Source organism: Rhinolophus ferrumequinum, chromosome 22, assembly GCF_004115265.2.
Source record: "Rhinolophus ferrumequinum isolate MPI-CBG mRhiFer1 chromosome 22, mRhiFer1_v1.p, whole genome shotgun sequence".
Lineage (NCBI taxonomy): Eukaryota > Metazoa > Chordata > Mammalia > Chiroptera > Rhinolophidae > Rhinolophus > Rhinolophus ferrumequinum.
In genome coordinates this window covers 734,550-741,524 of record NC_046305.1, presented here as the reverse complement: position 1 = coordinate 741,524, position 6,975 = coordinate 734,550, and positions in this window count along the sequence as shown.

The window sequence follows — 6,975 nt, the reverse complement described above, 5'->3', positions numbered from 1 at the left end:
AAGCCTTCTTTCACAAACCCGCTGAGACCTATTGGGAGGGGAATGTTTGTGCCAAAATAAAAGAGGGATGGAGGGCAGACTTTCCAAAGGTCTAGACCAGAGAGGGATAAAACAAGAGACAAGTCTGAGCTGGGTCCTTTCCCATCCATGAGGGAGCAGAGAGCAGGGATCTGGCTGGGAGCTCTGGGAGCTGGGCCTTGCGTCCTCTCCCAGCCCTACCCTGAGCTGCCCCAGCCTCTCCTGTCCTCGCTGGACTCTTAACTTCTTCACTGGTAACAAGAGGAGTTGAAAAAACCCCTTCCAGTTTGGCCTCTCCCCGCTTATGAGAAGTTTGTGAAAAAGGGGCTGGGAAGCAAGAGCCCTGGATCCCAGGACTGGCTATCTGTAACTTGCTGTGTGATCCTGGGCGAGGTGCTTGCCCTCTCTGATTCACATAGGTAAAAGAATCTCTTTGCAGCCCACCTGGGAGCCACATGGCTCATCTCTAGACTTAATAGTATTTGGGGAAGAAGTTAGTGTGCTGGTGCCAGCCCTGGGCAGAGGGTTTCACAGGCCACCGTCTGGTTCCCTTTTAGGTCTGGGTTGGGGTGGGGGTTGAGCATTAGCCTGGGGCGGGGCAAAGAGGGCAAGGCTTGTACTGAAAGCAGAACTGAACTCTGAAGTCACATCCGCCACCGCTCCTGACTCCATCCTCCCTGCCTGCATCCCCGACGCCTTTGGGTCTGCTTGTTCAGACCCCTTCCCCCCTCCCCCACCCCCACCCCCCAGGATTGGGACACAGGGTAGAAGGGGAAGGAAGCGTTTGGAATCAAGGTCAGCGGGGGTGGGGGTGAGATGGGGTGTGGGGGGATGGGTAGAGGAAAAGTGAACTAGTGTTTTCAGGGGAAGGAATGACTGCAGATAGACTTCACATCCTAGGAATCCCTTGGCCCCACCCCCACCTCCTTCCCTGTAGGGGATTGGACCCCGTGTCTGTGGCAGACTTGGGAGAGGCTGCATTTCTGAATAATCCAAGGCAGTAAAGTAAGGGGGCCTCCAGGCTTCCCCTGGCTCCACTTCACCCCAGGTTACCCAGCTGAGCTTCTGGGAGCCTCTCTCGGCCTTGACTTATGGAAGCCTCTAAGCTGTCCTGCTGAGGGAGTGGCCACCTAGGCTTGGTGGTGGCTGTGGCTGTAGTTAGAAACTTGCTGGGGTGAGCTAGGCACCCAGGTCCCCTGTGTCCAGTTCTCTGAGGTGGAGGACAGAGCACCTTTCTGTCGGCTAATCCCTGTTTCTCTTGCTGCCTCACACTCAATTCCATTTCCTCTGGTTCGCTGAGCCTGTTTCCCCACCTCTGGGCAGGTGAGGTGTGGGAACCCTATGTCTTTTATTGTGGGAGGGGCAGGAAGTGGCTGATGAAGTTTAGCAAATGAGGGTCCCAGGAAAATGAGATGGGGGAGTGCAGGGTGAGGGCACCCACACATCCTGTGTCCCTAGGTTCTGTCCCTCAAAGTTCTCCCTCCAGAATTCCCCCAGTTTGAGGCCAGAGGACAACCCAGCCAAGGCCCCCACATTACCCACTGAAGCCGGCATGCAGACACCCCATGTCCACAGTGCTAGGAACCTGGCATCCTGCAGCCCCCCTCCCAATCCAGGGACCACAGCCCCCCTTCCCCACCACCTTCAAGCCTTACCCCCAGCCCAGCGGTGGAGACCCTAACCCTGGTGTCCAAGACTTCCAGCAGAGTCGGTAGGGGTGGGGGGCGGAGCAGAGGCGGGCATGTCAGGGGGAGCAGTGGGGGCCCTGCCAGCCCCCTCTTGCCAGCCACCTCCGGTGCCCCAGTTCCCAGGCAGCTCTTAAAGGGACCAAGATGAATTAGCAAGGGGTAGTTTAAGGGGGTGGGTACAGAGGAAAGTGGGTGGTGGGGAGAGGAGTAGGTTTGCCAGAGGCAGGAGGGCCACAGTGGGGGGTGTGATGCCTCTTCTACCCCCCAGACTCCTCAGTCTAGCCTTTTCCTCATCCCATGTGAGCCCCGTGTTGGCCACCCAGCTTCTCACTACCACCTCCTGGGATCCTGGCCCCTATTCCCCTTGGGCCCCTGCCCACTTCCTCCCCCTCCCCCATACTCCTGCCACCTCAGGCTCCAGTGAGAGCTGCCAGCTGGCACTGACTGGTACTGCGCAGGGAGAATTAGCCCACGGATTTTAAGGCCCTGAGGCCTGGCCCCAGAGGGGGAAGGAAGACCAGCACCTCAGAGCCACTCGCGGGCATAGGAGCAGAGGCACCTCCTGAGGGCCTCTCCAAGTCTTGTTTCCTAAGGAGAGAGACAAAGAAATGGAACCCAAACGACAGCAGACAGGCGGACAGCAAGCCTCAGAAAACTGCAGTTCTCATGTCACTCCTTGGCTTAAACTCCCCGCTGGCGCCCACGGCGTTCATTCCCAACTCCTTGGCCCCCACCCATCTCTTCAGCATGGAAGGCTCTCCCCCAGTCCACCCGGACCCTGCCTGTCCGCAAGTTTCAGTTTATGTCTCCTACCTGGAATATTTCCTCTCATTTCTACCTGATAGAACGCTTCCCGTCCTTCCATACCCACCCCCAAAGAACCCCTTCCTCCATAAAGCGCTCCTGGGTCCTCCCACAGTATTCTGAGTCGCCACAGTATCTCCTGGCAGTCAGGGGTCCTGGATGCCACCACCGGCAGGTCCCAGCCGCCTCACTTAAAATGGGAGCTCGCCCCCTAGTGGTCAAATTGGCTCCATCTCTGGAAGCGACGGGACAACAGGTCTCACTCACTCAGTTTCTGGTCAGGCCGAGTGATTCCGAGTCTATGGCTTTACAGTACGTATAAAGGGCCTGCTATGTTGTCGGGTACTGCACTAGGTACTGGGGACTCAGCATGAATAAAACAGACAAAAATCCCTGCTCGCGGTGTAGGTATTCTGGCACCGAAGACAGAAATGAACAAGTACACACATGAAACATGTTCAGTGGTGTTAGGTGCCCTGGAGAAAAATAAAGCAGGGAAGGTGGCTTGGAAGTGACGGGGCTCAGGGTGGAGAGGAGGGTGCTATTTAATTATATTTGGTCGGGGAAGACTTTACTGGATGGCAACAGTGGAAGAAAATGAAGAACAAGCCTGCAGGTATTTGATGGGAAAAGTGGTCCAGGCAGAGAGAACCATTAGTGTAAATGTCCTGAGGCAGGTGTGTGATTTGTGTGTTCTGCAAAGCCCTGGGGCTGGACTGAACATGAGCAGGAGCGATGAGAGTCGAGGCAGGGGTTGTCATGCCTGGTCTTGCATGTCATTGTAAAGACTTGGGCTTTTACCCTGAATGCTTGGGGAAGACTCTGGAGGGTTTTGAGCAGAGGAGTAACCAAACTGCTGCTGAGCAGAGAATCTACTGTACGAAGCAAGAGCAGGAGACAGTTAGGAAACTAATGCCGTCATCCAGACCAGAGATGGTGGTGCTGGTGGTACTGGTAAGAATGAACTAGATTCAGTGGGGCGGCCGGATGGCTCAGTTGGTTAGAGCACGGGCTCTGAATGACAGGGTTGCTGGTTCGATTCCCACACGGGCCAGTGAGCTGCGCCCTCCACAACTAGATTGAAGACAACGAGCTGCCACTGAGCCCCCCGGAGGGGCCACCAGATGGCTCAGTAGGTTAGAGGGCAGGCTCTCAACAACAAGTTTGCCGGAATCATGGGATGGTGGCCTGCGCCCCCTGCACCTAAAGATTAAAAACGGTGACTGGACTTGGAGCTGAGCCGTGCCCTCCACAACTAGATTGAAGAACAACTACTTGGAGCTGATGGGCCCTGGAGAAACACACTGTCCCCCAATATTCCCCAATAACATTTATTTTTTTAAAAATTAAAGAATGGACTGGATTCAGATATATTTTAAAGATGGAGGTGACAGCATTTGCTAATGGATCAAATGTGGGGGACGAGAGGAGTTAGGGATGAACTGCAGGTTTTTGGCCTGAGCAACTGGAAAGCAGGACGCTCACCAGCGGGAGGGGGGAGAGTACAGGCAGAGCAGATTCAGGTGGTGCAGGTGGGGAGAACTCAGGATGCCGGTGTTGGACATGTTACTTCAGGATGCCATTAGACCATTACGTAGGTATTTGTGTCTGGAGTTCAGGACAAAGGAATGGGCTGGACTGTAAACTTGGGAGTCCCAAGTACTGCATGGACAGTATTTAAAGCCATAAGCCCGGAGGGAGTCTCTCAGGGCCCCGTGGAGACAGAGAAGAGGACAGTGGAGCCCTGGGGCACGCCATCTGTCAGAGGTCAGGGAGAAGAGGAAGAACTCATACAAGGTCACATAAGGTCAAGAAAGGTGAGGAAGTCACCACTGGGCCAGCAGTGCAGGGCTTGGGGACCTTGACAAAAGCAGTCTCTGTGGAATGAAGAAAGAAGTGGATCAATAGTGAGAGTGAGGAAGGGAAGTGTGAAGAGGGAAGAGAAGGTGGGAAACAGTCACCTGAAGCAAGGGGACATGGGGCTAGGGACCGGAGTAGCAGGCTGTGAATTTAAAGCAAGACCATTTGGCAGGGCAATAGTCAGGATTCCATCTTATTACCTGAGATATTTAAAGAAAAAGTATTCACTGCAGTGTTATTTACAACATAAAACCGAGAGTCAGTGAACCGGCCCGAGGGGACGGGTTAAACGGGGTGTTGTAGAAACATTGAGCCATGAAAAAGTACGTTCCTATCATAAACATCCTTTATGGAATATTGGCAAAACATGATCTTAAGAACCCACATGAAGACAATCTTGCCAATTAAAAAATGAGCAAATGGAATAGAAACATGTTACACTAGAATAAATATAAATAAGCAATCCACATTAATGGGGAAAAAAGTCAACTTCTCTTCAGAGAAACGTTAATTCGAAACGATCATGAAAGATCATTGTTTTCCTATCAAATTGGCAAAGATTAAAACTGACAAAACTTGTATTGGGAGGAGTATGGAGGGAAGTGAGCCCTGCTGCCGTGAGTGTGACAAGAGCCCACTTGTCACTTGGATGATTCTCAGCAATATTATCAATGGCCTTTATCAGTGTATACCTTTGACTCAGCCAGTCCCCTTCTTGGAATGTATTTCACAGAAATTCCCAGAGATATATGCAAAGATGTACATTCCAGGAAGTTATTTGTAACACCCAGGAGAAAACTGTAAATGTATGCATACATTTGAAAATTGAAAAAAATAAAAAATTCTCTCGAAGCCTCCCACCAAAAGGAGGGAGGTTATGGCTGAGTAGTTAGTGGAAGTACAGATGGCTATTATTTTTTCTTGCCCTTTTCTACCCTCTCTGTAATGCCAAAGTATTCCTTCCATGAAACAGAAAAAAAAAAAGAGTCAATTATTTTTAAAGCCATGTTTATAAACTTTGAAATAACTCTGGAAAGTGCTGAGGCATGTTAACTGAGAATCCAAATTTTCAGCCACATTTCAGGGGAAAAAATGCCTGGAAGGAAATCCATCAGTGGTTGCCTCTGGGCGATTGAAAAGGGATGACTTTTTTCTCAGTCTTACTACAGAGTATGTGTTATATTCTAACCCCCACCCTCCAAAAATTTTTTTTAAAAAATAATCACATGTAGTCTGCTGAGTGCTGAGTTGCATTGTGAGTATCCTGTGAGGTGACCACGTGTGCAGATGCACCAGCTGCGCCACATGACCAGCTCGCAGTAGTTTCTGTGGACTTGCTTAGTCCCTCCGCCCTCCTCAAGAGCAGGGACCCCTCCTGTGGTCTGGGTGCTCCCCAGCCCGGGGTCCGCACCGCTGAGCCCCGGATGCGCGGACGCCTGGCCGGCCGTGGGTGAGGCTCTGGCGCCCCCAGGTGCCCGGATCGGGAAGTGCATGTAGACGCCCTCAGGTGGAACTCTCCCTTCGCTGATGCGCCCAGGGCTGGGAGAGGGTTTCCTTCTTTAAAGCAGCCCACCTCAGGCAGGGACCCCTTTCCCAGCCCGTGGGGAGTCAGGTGTTTCCAGTATGACTTCAGAGGTTCTTCTCCTCTCATTCATTTTGCTTTTTCCAATCTGCTTTCCCATAATCTCAGGCATGCTTTTTCTCACTGACGTGACTGCTGGTTCAACTCCTCTGCCCCAGGGACTGTAAACTATTTTATCATCACCACTTTTTGTTCAGAGGGTGAGTATGATGTCACTGGAGCACGAGTCTGCAGCCGGAACCCTTGGGATCTCTGCCACCTACTAGCTGTGTGGCCTTGGGCAAGTTAACTGAGCCCCGGTTCCAGGGGCAAAGGAGACAGGACAGTATGAAGGGCAAAGAGACAGTGCAGAAGCTTTACAATCTATAAAGGGCCACAGAAAGGTTGGCACCACAGCTTTTTCCCATCTGGTGCCCTTTCCCTCAGTCCGGGCTCATTTCCCCAAGATTATAACGCCCACCCCACCCCAGGCTCCTCCTCCGCCTGACACGCCCTGGTCCACAGCAGTCCACGTTTTCTGGACTGTAAGTTCCCTGAGGACACCAATCATGTTGTCTTGTTCATCTCCTCCCCCCAAGCTGAGCACAGAGCGGCACAAACGGACATTATCCACTTGTTTGCAGTCAGCTCCACTCCTTCCCCACGGCCCTCAACTAGTTTCTACTCCCCCAGATGGCACCATGCTCAGACTGGGTCCATATCGTACTCGTGCTGAGCTCAGGATCCAGCGTGTGCTGGTGGGAGGAAGTTAGGAAGGAAAGGGCCTCCTATGGGCTCCACCGTTGAGGGACTCCACAGGGAGAGCCCCCATGTGGGTGGACATTGCTTCCGTCACAGTCTCTTCCCACCAGTCACCACAGATATGTACCCAGAGGTGCTCAGAAAGCTGCATCTTGTCCCCCTAGAGCAGGGGTGAGGCTGGACAGCAGCGAGCATCCTCACGTGGGTGACCGCAAATTTGTGTGTCTGTCCCTCAGAACACACGGTGACGCCCACCAACAAAGACACCACAGCAGCCAGGGG